This window comes from Balaenoptera borealis (genome assembly GCF_965194805.1).
Source record: "Balaenoptera borealis genome assembly, chromosome: 4".
Classification (NCBI taxonomy): Eukaryota; Metazoa; Chordata; class Mammalia; order Artiodactyla; family Balaenopteridae; genus Balaenoptera; species Balaenoptera borealis.
Window position 1 is genome coordinate 45,544,383 of NC_138861.1, and position 14,187 is coordinate 45,558,569.

Sequence of the window (14,187 nt, forward strand, 5' to 3'; positions counted from 1 at the left end):
GCAGCACTCACCAACCCGAGAGGCTTGTCTGCTCAACCGCCGGGGTGGGCGGGGGCTGGGAGCTGAGGCTCGGGCTTTGGTCGGATCGCAGGGAGAGGACTGGGGTTGGCGGCGTGAACACAGCCTGAAGGGGTTAGCGCACCACAGCTAGCCAGGAGGGAGTCCAGGAAAAGGTCTGGAGCTGCCGAACAGGCAAGAGACTTTTTCTTGCCTCTTTGTTTCCTGATGCGTGAGGAGAGGGGATTCAGAGCGCTGCCTAAACGAGCTCCAGAGATAGGCGCGAGCTGCGGCTAGCAGCACAGACCACAGAGAAGGGCATGAGACGCTAAGCCTGCTGCTGCCACCACCAAGAAACCTGTGTGTGAGCACAGGTCACTATCCACACCGCCCCTCCCGGGAGCCTGTGCAGCCCACCACTGCCAGGGTCCCGTGATCCAGGGACAAATTCCCCGGGAGAACGTGCGGTGTGCCTCAGGCTGCTGCAACGTCACGCTGGCCTCTGCAGCTGCAGGGTCGCCCCGCATCCGAACCCCTCCCTCTCCCCGGCCTGAGTGAGCCAGAGCCCCCGAAGCAGCTGCTCCTTTAACCCCATCCTGTCTGAGTGAAGAACAGACGCCCTCAGGCGACCTACAAGCAGAGGTGGGTCCAAATCCAAAGCTGAATCCCGGGAGCTGTGCGAACAAAGAGAAAGGGAAATCTCTCCCACCAACCTCAGAAGCAGCAGATTAAAGCTCCACAAACAACTTGATGTACCTGCTTCCGTGGAATACCTGAATAGACAACGAATCATCCCAAATTTAGGAGGTGGACTTTGGGAGCAGGATATATTATTTTTTGCCCTTTTCCTCTTCTTGTGAGTGTATATGTATATACTTCTGTGTGAGATTTTGTCTGTATAGTTTTGCTTTCATGATTTGTCCTAGGATTTGGTCCCTCCGTTTTTTTGTTTTTACTTAAAAAAATTTTTTTCTTAATAAATTTTTTCTTAACAATTTTTTTCTTATTTTTATTATAATAGCTTTATTTTACTTTAACTTTATTTTATTTTATTTTATCCTCTTTCTTTCTTTCTTTCTTTCTATTTTTTCTCCCTTTTATTCTGAGCCGTGTGGATGAAAGGCTCTTGGTTCTCCAGCCAGGCATCAGGGCTGTGCCTCTGAGGTGGGAGACCCAACTTCAGGACACTGGTCCACAAGAGACCTCCCAGCTCCATGTAATACCAAATGGCAAAAATCTCTCAGAGATCTCCATCTCAACACCAAGACCCAGCTTCACTCAACGATCAGCAAGCTACAGTGCTAGACACCCTATGCCAAACAACTAGCAAGACAGGAACACAGCCACTTCCATTAGCAGAGAGGCTGCCGAAAATCATAATAAGGCCACAGACACCCCAAAACACACCACCAGACGTGGATGTGCCCACCAGAAAGACAAGATCCAGCCTCATCCACCAGAACACAGGCACTAATTCCCTCCACCAGGAAGCCTACACAACCCACTGAACCAACCTTAGCCACTGGGGACAGATACCAAAAACAACAGGAACTACGAACCTACAGCCTGGGAAAAGGAGACCCCAAACACAGTAAGATAAACAAAATGAGAAGACACAAAAACACTCAGCAGATGAAGGAGCAAGGTAAAAACAAACCAGACCTAACAAATGAAGAGGAATTAGGCAGTCTACCTGAAAAAGAATTCAGAATAATGATAGTAAAAATGATCCAAAATCTTGGAAATAGAATAGACAAAATGCAAGAAACATTTAACAAGGACCTAGAAAAACTAAAGAGGAACCAAGCAATGATGAAAAACACAATAAATGAAATTAAAAATACTCTAGAAGGGATCAATAGCAGAATAACTGAGGCAGAAGAACGGGTAAGTGACCTGGAAGATAAAATAGTGGAAATAACTACTGCAGAGCAGAATAAAGAAAAAAGAATGAAAAGAACTGAGGACAGTCTCAGAGAACTCTGGGACAACATTAAACACACCAACATTTGAATTATAGGGGTCCCAGAAGATGAAGAGAAAAACAAAGGGACTGAGAAAATATTTAAAGAGATTATCATTGAAAACTTCCCTAATATGGGAAAGGAAATAGTTAATCAAGTCCTGGAAGAATAGACAGTCCCATACAGGATAAATCCAAGGAGAAACACGCCAAGACACATATTAATCAAACTATCAAAAATTAAATATAAAGAAAACAAAGTAAAAGCAGCAAGGGAAAAACAACAAATAACACACAAGGGAATCCCCATAAGATTAACAGCTGATCTTTCAGCAGAAACTCTGCAAGCCAGAAGGGAGTGGCAGGATATACTTAAAGTTATGAAGGAGAAAAACCTACAACCAAGATTACTCTACCCAGCAAGGATCTCATTCAGATTTGATGGAGAAATTAAAACCTTTACAGACAAGCAAAAGCTGAGAGAGTTCAGCACCACCAAGCCAGCTTTATAACAAATGCTAAAGGAACTTCTCTAGGCAAGAAGCACAAGAGAAGGAAAACACCTACAATAACAAACACAAAACATTTAAGAAAATGGGAATAGGAACATACATATCGATAATTACCTTAAATGTAAATGGATTAAATGTTCTCACCAAAAGACACAGACTGGCTGAATGGATACAAAAACAAAACCCATATATATGCTGTCTACAAGAGACCCACTTCAGACCTAGGGACACATACAGACTGAAAGTGAGGGAATGGAAAAAGATATTCTATGCAAATGGAAATCAAAAGAAAGCTGGAGTAGCAATTCTCATATCACACAAAATAGACTTTAAAATAAAGACTATTACAAGAGACAAAGAAGGACACTATATAATGATCAAGGGATCGATCCAAGAAGAAGGTATAACAATTGTAAATATTTATGCACCCAACATAGGAGCACCTCAATACATAAGGCAAATACTAACAGCCCTAAAAGGGGAAATCAACAGTAACACAATCATAGTAGGGGACTTTAACACCCCACTTTCACCAATGGACAGATCATCCAAAATGAAAATAAATAAGGAAACACAAGCTTTAAATGATACATTAGACAAGATGGACTTAATCGATATTTATAGAACATTCCACCCCAAAACAACAGAATACACATTTTTCTCAAGTGCTCAGGGAACATTCTCCAGGATAGATCATATCTTGGGTCACAAATCAAGTCTTGGTAAATTTAAGAAAATTGAAATCGTATCAAGTATCTTTTCCGACCACAATGCTATGAGACTAGATATCAATTACAGGAAAAGACCTGTAAAAAATACAAACACATGGAGGCTACACAATACACTACTTAATAACGAAGTGATCACTGAAGAAATCAAAGGGGAAATCAAAAAATACCTAGACACAAATGACAATGGAGACACGACCACCCAAAACCTATGGGATGCAGCAAAAGCAGTTCTAAGTGGGAAGTTTATAGCAATACAAGCCTACCTCAAGAAACAGGAAACATCTCGAATAAACAAACTAACCTTGCACCTAAAGAAATTAGAGAAAGAAGAACAAAAAAACCCCAAAGATAGCAGAAGGAAAGAAATCATACAGATCAAATCAGAAATAAATGAAAGAGAAATGAAGGAGACAATAGCAAAGATCAATGAAACTAAAAGCTGGTTCTTTGAGAAGATGAACAAAATTGATAAACCATTAGCCAGACTCATCAAGAAAAAAAGGAAGAAGACTCAAATCAATAGAATTGAAATGGGGCTTCCCTAGTGGTGAAGTGGTTGAGAATCTGCCTGCCAATGTAGGGGACATGGGTTCGAACCCTGGTCTGGGAAGATCCCACATGCCGCGGAGCAAATGGGTCCGTGAGCCACAACAACTGAGCCTGCGCGTATGGAGCCTGTGCTCTGCAACAAGAGGCTGCGACAGTGAGAGGCCCGTGCAGTGCGATGAAGAGTGGCCCCCGCTTGCCACAACTAGAGAAAGCCCTTGCACAGAAACAAAGACCCAACACAGCCAAAACTAAATAAATAAATAAACAAATAAAAGTTTTAAAATATAGAATTAGAAATGAAAAAGGAGAAGTAACAACTGACACTGCAGAAATACAAATGATCATGAGAGATTACTACAAGCAACTCTATGCCAATAAAATGGACAACCTGGAAGAAATGGACAAATTCTTAGAAATGCACAACCTGCTGAGACTGAACCAGGAAGAAATAGAAAATATGAAGAGACCAATCACAAGCACTGAAATTGAAACTGTGATTAAAAATCTTCCAACAAACAAAAACCCAGGACCAGATGGCTTCACAGGTGAATTCTATCAAACATTTACAGAAGAGCTAACACCTATCCTTCTCAAACTCTTCCAAAATATTGCAGAGGGAGGAAAACTCCCCAACTCATTCTATGAGGTCACCATCACCCTGATACCAAAACCAGACAAAGATGTCACAAAGAAAGAAAACTATAGGCCAATACCACTGATGAACATAGATGCAAAAATCCTTAACAAAATACTAACAAACAGAATCCAACAGCACATTAAAAGGATCATACACCATGATCAAGTGGGGTTTATTCCAGGAATGCAAGGATTCTTCAATATACGCAAATCAATGAACGTGATACACCATATTAACAAATTGAGGGAGAAAATCTATATGATCATCTCAATAGATGCAGAGAAAGCTTTTGACAAAATTCAACACCCATTTATGATAAAAGCCCTGCAGAAAGTAGGCATAGAGGGAACTTTCCTCAACATAATAAAGGCCATATATGACAAACCCACAGCCAACATTGTCCTCAATGGTGAAAAACTGAAACCATTTCCACTAAGATCAGGAAAAAGACAAGGTTGTTCACTCTCAGCACTATTATTCAACATAGTTTTGGAAGTGTTAGCCACAGCAATTAGAGAAGAAAAAGAAATAAAAGGAATCCAAATCAGAAAAGAAGAAGTAAAGCTGTCACTGTTTGCAGATGACATGATACTATACGTAGAGAATCCTAAAGATGCTACCAGAAAACTACTAGAGCTAATCAATGAATTTGGTACAGTAGCAGGATACAAAATTAATGCACAGAAATCCCTTGCATTCCTATACACTAATGATGAAAAATCTGAAAATGAAATTACGAAAACTCTCCCATTTACCATTGCAACAAAAAGAATAAAATATCTAGGAATAAACCTACCTAAGGAGACAAAAGACCTGTATGCAGAAAATTATAAGAGACTGATGAAAGAAATTAAAGATGATACAAATAGATGGAGAGATATACCATATTCTTGGATTGGAAGAATCAACATTGTGAAAATGACTCTACTACCCAAAGCAATCTACAGATTCAATGCAATCCCTATCAAACTACCACTGGCATTTTTCACAGAACTAGAGCAAAAAATTTCACAATTTGTATGGAAACACAAAAGACCCCGAATAGCCAAAGCAATCTTGAGAATGAAAAATGCAGCTGGAGGAATCAGGCTCCCTGACTTCAGACTATACTACAAAGCTACAGTAATCAAGACAGTTTGGTACTGGCACAAAAACAGAAACATAGATCAATGGAACAGGATAGAAAGCCCAGAGATAAACCCACGCACATATGGTCACCTTTTCTTTGATAAAGGAAGCAAGCATATACAGTGGAGAAAAGACAGCCTCTTCAGTAAGTGGTGCTGGGAAAACTTGACGGGTACATGTAAAAGTATGAAATTAGAACATTCCCTAACACCATACACAAAAATAAACTCAAAATGGATTCGAGACCTAAATGTAAGATTAGACAGTATAAAACTCTTAGAGGAAAACATAGGCAGAACACTCTATGACATAAATCACAGCAAGATCCTTTTTGACCCAGCTCCTAGAGCAATGGAAATAAAAACAAAAATAAAAATGTTAGACCTAATGAAACTTAAAAGCTTTTGCACAGCAAAGGAAACCATAAACAAGACCAAAAGACAACCCTCAGAATGGGACAAAATATTTGCAAATGAAGCAACTGATAAAGGATTAATCTCCAAGATTTACAAGCAGCTCATGCAGGTCAATAACAAGAAACAAACAACCCAATCCAAAAATGGGCAGAAGACCTAAGTAGACATTTCTCCAAAGAAGATATACAGATTGCCAACAAACACATGAAAGAGTGCTCAACATCATTAATCATTAGAGAAATGCAAATCAAAACTACAATGAGATATCATCTCACACTGGTCAGAATGGCCATCATCAAAAAATCTAGAAACAATAAATGCTGGAGAGGGTGTGGAGGAAAGGGAACCCTCTTGCACTGTTGGTGGGAATGTAAATTGATACAGCCACTATGGAGAACAGTATGGAGGTTCCTGAAAAAACTAAAAATAGAACTATCATATGACCCAGCAATCCCACTACTGGGCATATACCCTGAGAAAACCATAATTCAAAAAGAGTCATGTACCAAAATGTTCATTGCAGCTCTTTTTACAATAGCCAGGACATGGAAGCAACCTAAGTGTCCATCATCGGATGAATGGATAGAGAAGATGTGGCACATATATACAATGGAATATTACTCAGCCATAAAAGGAAACTGAATGAAGTTATTTGTAGTGAGGTGGATGGAGTTAGAGTCTGTCATACAGAGTGAAGTAAGTCAGAAAGAGAAAAACAAATACAGTATGCTAAAACATATATATATGGAATCCAAGGGAAAAAAAAAGAAGGCCATGAAGAACCTAGTGGCAAGACGGGAATAAAGACACAGACCTACTAGAGAATGGACTTGAGGATATGGGGAAGGGGAAGCGTAAGATGTGACAAAGAGAGAGAGTGGTATGGACATATATACACTACCAAACGTAAAATAGCTAGTGGGAAGCAACCGCATAGCACAGGGAGATCAGCTCTGTGCTTTGTGACCACCTAGAGGTGTGGGATAGGCAGGGCAGGAGGGAGGGAGATGCAAGAGGGAAGAGATATGGGAACATATGTATATGTATAATTGATTCACTTTGTTATAAAGCAGAAACTAACACACCATTGTAAAGCAATTATACTCCAATAAAGATGTTAAAAAAAAAAAAAATCCAGCACCACATGGTAGGCTGCAGGCCTCTTGAGTCCTTGGATTAATTTCAAGGGTCTGTAACACCATATGCACACCAAATGTTGTCTGTTGATTGAACAAATAATGCATTGTACACACAAATGCAGTATTTCTATTGAATATTCTATTTTAAATGCATGAGATTCTGTTTTGATAAATAAAAATTCAGGGTGGCATTTTATCAATATGTATTTTATTAATGCATACATACCAAAAGCATAATTTTATTCCAGCAGGATCCATAATTTTTTTAGACCCTGTCAATAAATTTTCACACAAGAAATGGCTAAAAACCATACCTTCAAAGTTAAACATTTTATATCAGGCTCCAACTAATGACAATTCAGTTTCAAATAACCAGATTTGTCAGATCTTATCACTAAATAACTAATCAACCTCAGCCATGTATAACGGCCTAAAGTAAGATACCCAGACCTGGCCCAGAGAACTTTCAACTTTTGACTGAGCTTTTCTTCTTGCACTTAACAAATTTAAAACTCTTCCCTTACAATTCTTTCCTCTTGGTCATATTTACTGTCATATTTAATAGTACTGGCATTCACCCTATAGCTCAGACCTGAGAGGGATCTTGAATTCTCCCATCAAGAATACAATAAAAATTCTTCCAAGAGTCCATCTATCTTCATCCCTGCCACATCTGCTCCATTTTTTGCTTTAATGAGGAGCACTGAAACTCCCTCCTAAATGGACCTTTGCTTCTAGCCTTGCCCCACTCCAATACATACCCCATACTCTGCTAAGATAGTGTTAAAAGTAACCAGATTAGGCTCAAGATGGGAGTCACTCAGGCTAAGCCCCACATTAGCAAACCAAAACTTAACTAAGTTTCTATATTTGACTCTCCCAGAAAAGAAAGTCCTAGAGCAACCAATCAGCATTGCCTGCTCAGCGCAAGTTACCTGACCTGCTCCAAGACTTCCCTTTGCTCCATATAAGGGACATAACTCTGCTTTAGCCCACCAGCAAATGCCTAGTGTAACTTCCTTGTTACTGTTTTCTTCTGCCTACAAAATATTTTGCTTTGTACAGCTCTTCAGAGCTCTTTTCTGTCTCCTAGATTGGAGGCTGTCTGATTCACAAATCACTGAATAAAACCAATAAGATCTTTAAAATTTACTCATGGGGGAGTGAGTAAGGGGGAAAAAATGTACTCAGTTGGATTTTTTAGCTTATAAAATGCAATTTCTATCACCTCATCCACTGTTAAAATCTTTCAACTGATCCCCATTATTTGGTGGATAAAATTCAAATTCATTTTTTTCTGCCCTGCTTTTTTAAACTGTAATAAGAACACTTAACAAGTTCTTTTGACAAATTTTTAGGTGGACAATATAGTATCGGTAACTATAGGCATGATCTCTAAACTTACTCATCTTGTATAACTGAAACTTTATAGGAATTGAATAGCAACTCCCCACTTTCCCTTCCCCCACCATTCTACTCTCTCCTTTTATGAGTTTGACTATATTTTCAATGCCTCATTTATGTGGACTCATATAGTGTTTGTTCTTCAATGACTGACTTCTTTCACTTGGCATAATGTCTTCTAGGTTCCCCATGTTGTTACATATAGCAGGATTTCCTTCTTTTTAAAGCTGAATAATATTCCATTGTATGTATATACCACATTACCTTTATTCATTCATCCATCAATGGACATTTATGTTGTTTCCACATTTTAGCTATTGTGAATAATGCTGCAGTGAACACAATAGTGCAAATACCTCTTTGAGATCATGATTTCAATTCTTTTGGATAGATACCCAGAGGTGGGATTACTAGATTCTACAGACACAGCACACACAAAAAACCTGTTAGAACAAATAAACAAATTCAGTAAAGATGCAGAATACAAAATCAACATATAAAAATCAGTTGTGTTTCTATACACTAACAATGGACTATGTGGAAAAGAAATTAAGAAAGCTAGTTAAAATAGCATTACAAAAATAAAATACCTAGGAATAAAGTTAACTAAGGAGGTGAAACACTTGTACACTAAAAATTATAAATTAGTGATAAAATAAAGAAGACACAAATAAATGCAAGCATATTCCATGCTCATGGATTGTTAAAGTGTCCATACTACTCAAAGTACTTGATCTACAGATTCAGTGAAATCCCTATCAAAATCACAATAGCAGGGAAGGGATCAAGATGGCAGAGGAGAAGGAAACAAGGTTCACCTCCCTCCACAGAAGCATTGAAAATACATCTACAGGTGGAATGATTCACACAGAACAGCTACTGCATTCCAACATAAGACCACAGATGTCCAAAAAGACAAGAAAACCTCCATGTAACTGGGTAGGGCAAAAGGAAAAAGAAAAAGAAAGAATCAGGATGGGACCTGAGCCCCAGGGAGGGAGCTGTGAAGGAGGAAAGCTTCCCACACCTTGAGAAGGCTCCTCACCAGCAGAGAAGCTAGACTGGACATGGGGTGGGGGGGGTTCAGAGCCTAAAAGGGCTGAAAGGGCAGCAACTGGTTTGTGGAAGGCAAAACAGAGAGTAACCTGCACAGAGGTTTGGCACCACCACTCTGTGCTCCCCAACAAAGTGGGGGTCGGGTGCTGAAACTCAGACTCTGAAGCTCAGTCCCAGAGAGAGGACCATGGTTAGGTACAGGAAGAGCCTGAAGAGGTTGGGCTACGGCAACTGGGGGTGTACTAGGAAGCAGCCTGGGCCCACCAGAGAGGCAAGGCACCATTCTTGGGAAGTGCACGAGGAGAGAGGCAGGACCACCAAAAGAATTTCTAATGCTGTGAGCACTCCTGGGCAACAGGACACCTCCTACAGGAGCTCGGGGGGAAGGTGCAAATTGCTGCCGCCATCTTGAGCCCCAGAGACAGGCACAGGCCACTTCTTCCAGACCCGTGAGCAGATGCCAGCCCCTACCCCTCCTGACCCAGAAAGGCGCAGAAAATTCACAAAACTAGGAATTCCACCAGCAGGTCACAGAACCTACCCCCGCTGACCTGGAAGGCTGTGGACAGATCCAGACACTAGGAATTTCACCAGTGGGCCCCAGGACCTGCCCACACTGTCCTGGGAGGGCACAGATAGCTTCTGCTACTAGAAAATCTGTCAGTGCATGCTGGAACCCACCCTGCTGTCCCAGGAGCATGCAGATAGCTCTTGCTACTAGGATATTTGCCAGTGGACAAGCCAAGACCTGCCCCACTGTCCCAGGAGGGTGCGGATTACTGTGCCCACCAGGAAATCTGTCAGTGGGTGCCAGGAGCTGCCCCACCATCCAAGAAGCATGCAGAAACCTCGCACTACTAGGAAATCCACCAGTGGGTGCTGGGACCTGCCTCACTGTCCTGGGAGGCCACAGATAGCTCCCTGTACTAGGAAATCTGCCCAGAGGAGGGGCTGAAATGACAGCTAAGCCCCAGGGGCTGTGTGACTAAGGAAGAAGAGCTGAAATCTCTCCTTGTAACTGTGCACACTGTGGAGTTACACCTTCATTGATGGTTTCCCAAATTCAGCACCTGTGAAACATCTGGAAGGACAACAAGTGCTTTTGCAGCTAGGATGGGTCTGTTAGCAGTTCTGGGCTCTGTGGGCATGTGCACATGGGGGTTGGGTCAGACCAGAGTTTGAGCTGCCTCCATAGATCCCACAGTGGGTCCAGGTGCACAACTACTACAGTCCTGGTACCTGACCTCAGTGGACCTGTTACAGTGACCAGGTGAAAACAATGCCTGAGAGTCACCAGGACCAATTGCCAGCATACCCACAGTTAAGGCAGGACTGAGAGCAGTGCCAACAATAGTATACTTTGTGAGCACACACAGCAGGTGAAAGGGGACACAACAGAGCACATTCACAGGTGAACTGCTCCAGAGGAATACTCAGTGGCTTCTCTCCCAGTGGGAGTGCTCCAATCCCACCTACCTTGCACTACAGTTCAGAATCACAGCTAAGAAACAGATCTGGAGGCCTCTATTCCAACAGCTGGGTAGAAGATCCCACCCCTGACAAGGCAGTGACAACTACAAACAAAGGGGAAGTCCTGCTCAATATCTAGGGCAGGATCTGATCATCACCACAGCAATCAAACGCCCTATCAAGGCGATAAAGGCACAAGCCTTTTGACCAGTCTCAACCAACAGGGGGCAGACAACAGAAGCAAGAGGAACTACGATCCTGCAGCCTGTGGAAAGGAGACGACAAACACAGTAAGTGAGACAAAATGAGACAACAGAGAAATATGTTGTAGAAAAAGGAGCAAGATAAAAAACTACAGGAACAACTAAATGAAGAGGAGATAAGCAATCTATCTGAAAAAGAATTCAGAGTAATGAAAGTAAAGGTAATCCAAGATCTCAGAAACAGAATAGAGACACAGATCAAGAAGATCAAGAAAAGTTTAATAAAGACATAGAAGAACTAAAGAACAAACAAGCAGAGATGAATAAGGTAATAAATTAAATGAAAAATACACTAGAAGGAATCAATAGCAGAATAACTGAGGGAGAAGAATGGATAAGTGACCTGGAACAGAATGGTGGAAATCTCTGCCATGGAACAGTATAAAGAAAAAAGAATGAAAACAATTGAGGAAAGTCTCAGAGACCTCTGGGAGAACATTAAACACACCAACATTCAAATTATAGGAGTCTCAGAAAAAGAAGAAAAAGAGAAAGGGCCTGAGAAAATATTTGAAGACATTATAGTTGAAAACTTCCTTAACATGAGAAAGGAAATAGTCACCCAAGTTCAGGAAGCAAAGAAAGTCCCATACAGGATAAGCTCAAGGAGGAACATGACAAGACACATATTATTCAAACTACCAAAAACTAAATACAAAGAAAAAATATTACAAGGAACTAGGGGAAAGCAACAAATAATGTACAAGGGAATCCACATAAGGTAATCAGCTGATTTCTCAGCAGACACTCTGCAGGCCAGAAGGGAGTAGCAGGATATATTTAAAGTGATGAAAGGAAAAAAATCTGCAACCAAGAATGCTTTACCCAGGAAGGCTCTCATTCCGATTCAGTGGAGAAATCAAAAGCTTTACAGATAAGCAAAAGCTAAGAGAATTCAGCACCACCAAACCAGCTTTACAATAAATGCTACAGGAATTTCTGTAGGCAAGAAACAAAAAAGAAAACGAGAGAGGAAAGGAAGAAAAAAGACCTACAAAAACAAACCTAAAACAATTAAGAAAATGGCAACAGGAACATACATACTGATAATTACCTTAAATGTAATGGATTAAATGCTCCAATCAAAATACATAGACTGGCTGAATGGATACAAAAAGAAGATCCATATAAATGTTATCTACAAGAGACCAGCTTCAGACCTAGGGAGGCATACAGACTGGAAGTAAGGCGATGCAAAAAAATATTCCATGCAGATGGAAATCAAAAGACAGCTGGAGTAACAATACTCATATCAGATAAAATAGACTTTAAAATAAAGACTGTTACAAGAGACAAGGAAGGACACTGCATAATGATCAAAGGATCAATCCAAGAAGAAGATATAATAATTGTAAATATTTATGCACCCAACATAAGAGCACCTCAATACATAAGGCAAATGCTAACAGCCATAAAAGGGGAAATTGACAGTAACACAATAATAGTGGGGGACTTTAACACTCCACTTTCACCAATGGATAGATCATCCAGACAGAAAATTAATAAGGAAACACAAGCCTTAAATGACACATTAGACCAGATAGACTTAATTGATATTTATAAGACATTAAATCTGAATGCAGCAGAATACACTTTCTTTTCAGGTGCACACAGAACATTCTCCAGGATAGATGACATCTTGGGTCACAAATCAAGCCTTGGTAAATTTAAGAAAATTGAAATCATATCAAGTGTCTTTTCCAACCAAAATACTATGAGATTAGAAGTCAATCACAGGGGAAAAAAACTGTAAAAAAACACAAGCACATGGAGGTTAAACAATAGACTACTAAATCACCAATGGATCACTGAAGAAATCAAAGAGGAAATAAAAAAATACCTAGAAAAAGATGACAACAAAAACATGATGACCAAAACCTATGGGATGCAGTAAAAGCAGTTCTAAGAGAGAAGTTTATAGCAATATAATCTTACCTCAAGAAACAAGAAAAATCCCAAATAAACAACCTAATCTTACACCTAAAGCAACTAGAGAAAGAAGAACAAACAAAACCCAAACTTAGTAGAAGGAAAGAAATCATAAAGATCAGAGCAGAAATACATGAAATAGAGATGAAGAAAACAATAGCAAAGATCAATGAAACTAAAAGCTCATTCTTTGAGAAGATATAGAAAATCGATAAACCTTTAGCCAGATTCATTAAGAAAAAAGGGAGAGGGCTTCCCTGGTGGCGCAGTGGTTGAGAATCTGCCTGCCAATGCAGGGGACACGGGTTCGAGCCCTGGTCTGGGAGGATCCCACATACCACGGAGCAACTGGGCCCATGAGCCGCAGCTGCTGAGCCTGTGCGTCTGGAGCCTATGCTCCACAACAAGAGAGGCCACAATGGTGAGAGGCCCGCACACCGCAATGAAGAGTGGACCCCGCTCGCCGCAACTAGAGAAAGCCCTCGCACAGAAGCAAAGACCCAACACAGCCAAAAATAAATAAATTAATTAATTTTAAAAAAAGGTGCTAATCTAATGACTTTAAAAAAAAAAGAAAAAAGGGAGAGTAGTCAAATCAATAAAATTAGAAATGAAAAAGGAGAAGTTACAACTGACATCGCAGAAATACAAAGGATCACAAGAGACTATAACAAAAAACTATATGCCAATAAAATGAACAACCTGGAAGTAATGGACAAATTCTTAGAAACCTTCTAAGACTGAACCAGGAAGAAATAGAAAATATGAACAGATCAGTCACAAGTAATGAAATTGAAACTGTGATTAAAAATCTTCCAACAAACAAAAGTCCAGGATCAGATGGCTTCACAGGCAAATTCTATCGAATATTTAGAGAAGAGCTAACAGCTATCCTTCTCAAAAAATTGCAGAGGACGGAACACTCCCAAGCTCATTCTACTTGACTGCCATCACCCTGATACCCAAACCAGATAAAGATATCACAAAAAAAGA

At 40.3% G+C, this 14,187-nt stretch overlaps 1 long non-coding RNA gene across 1 annotated transcript in view; it reads left to right on the forward strand.

The window, feature by feature from the left end:
- The window catches only part of LOC309628461, a 731,364-nt gene extending 727,339 nt beyond the window's left edge, over window positions 1–4,025 (forward strand). The window contains exon 2 of the long non-coding RNA XR_014244541.1: window positions 3,965–4,025. This is a non-coding gene — a long non-coding RNA (uncharacterized lncRNA). The remainder of the gene's footprint in view (window positions 1–3,964) is intronic.
- Window positions 4,026–14,187: the final 10,162 nt, after the last annotated feature.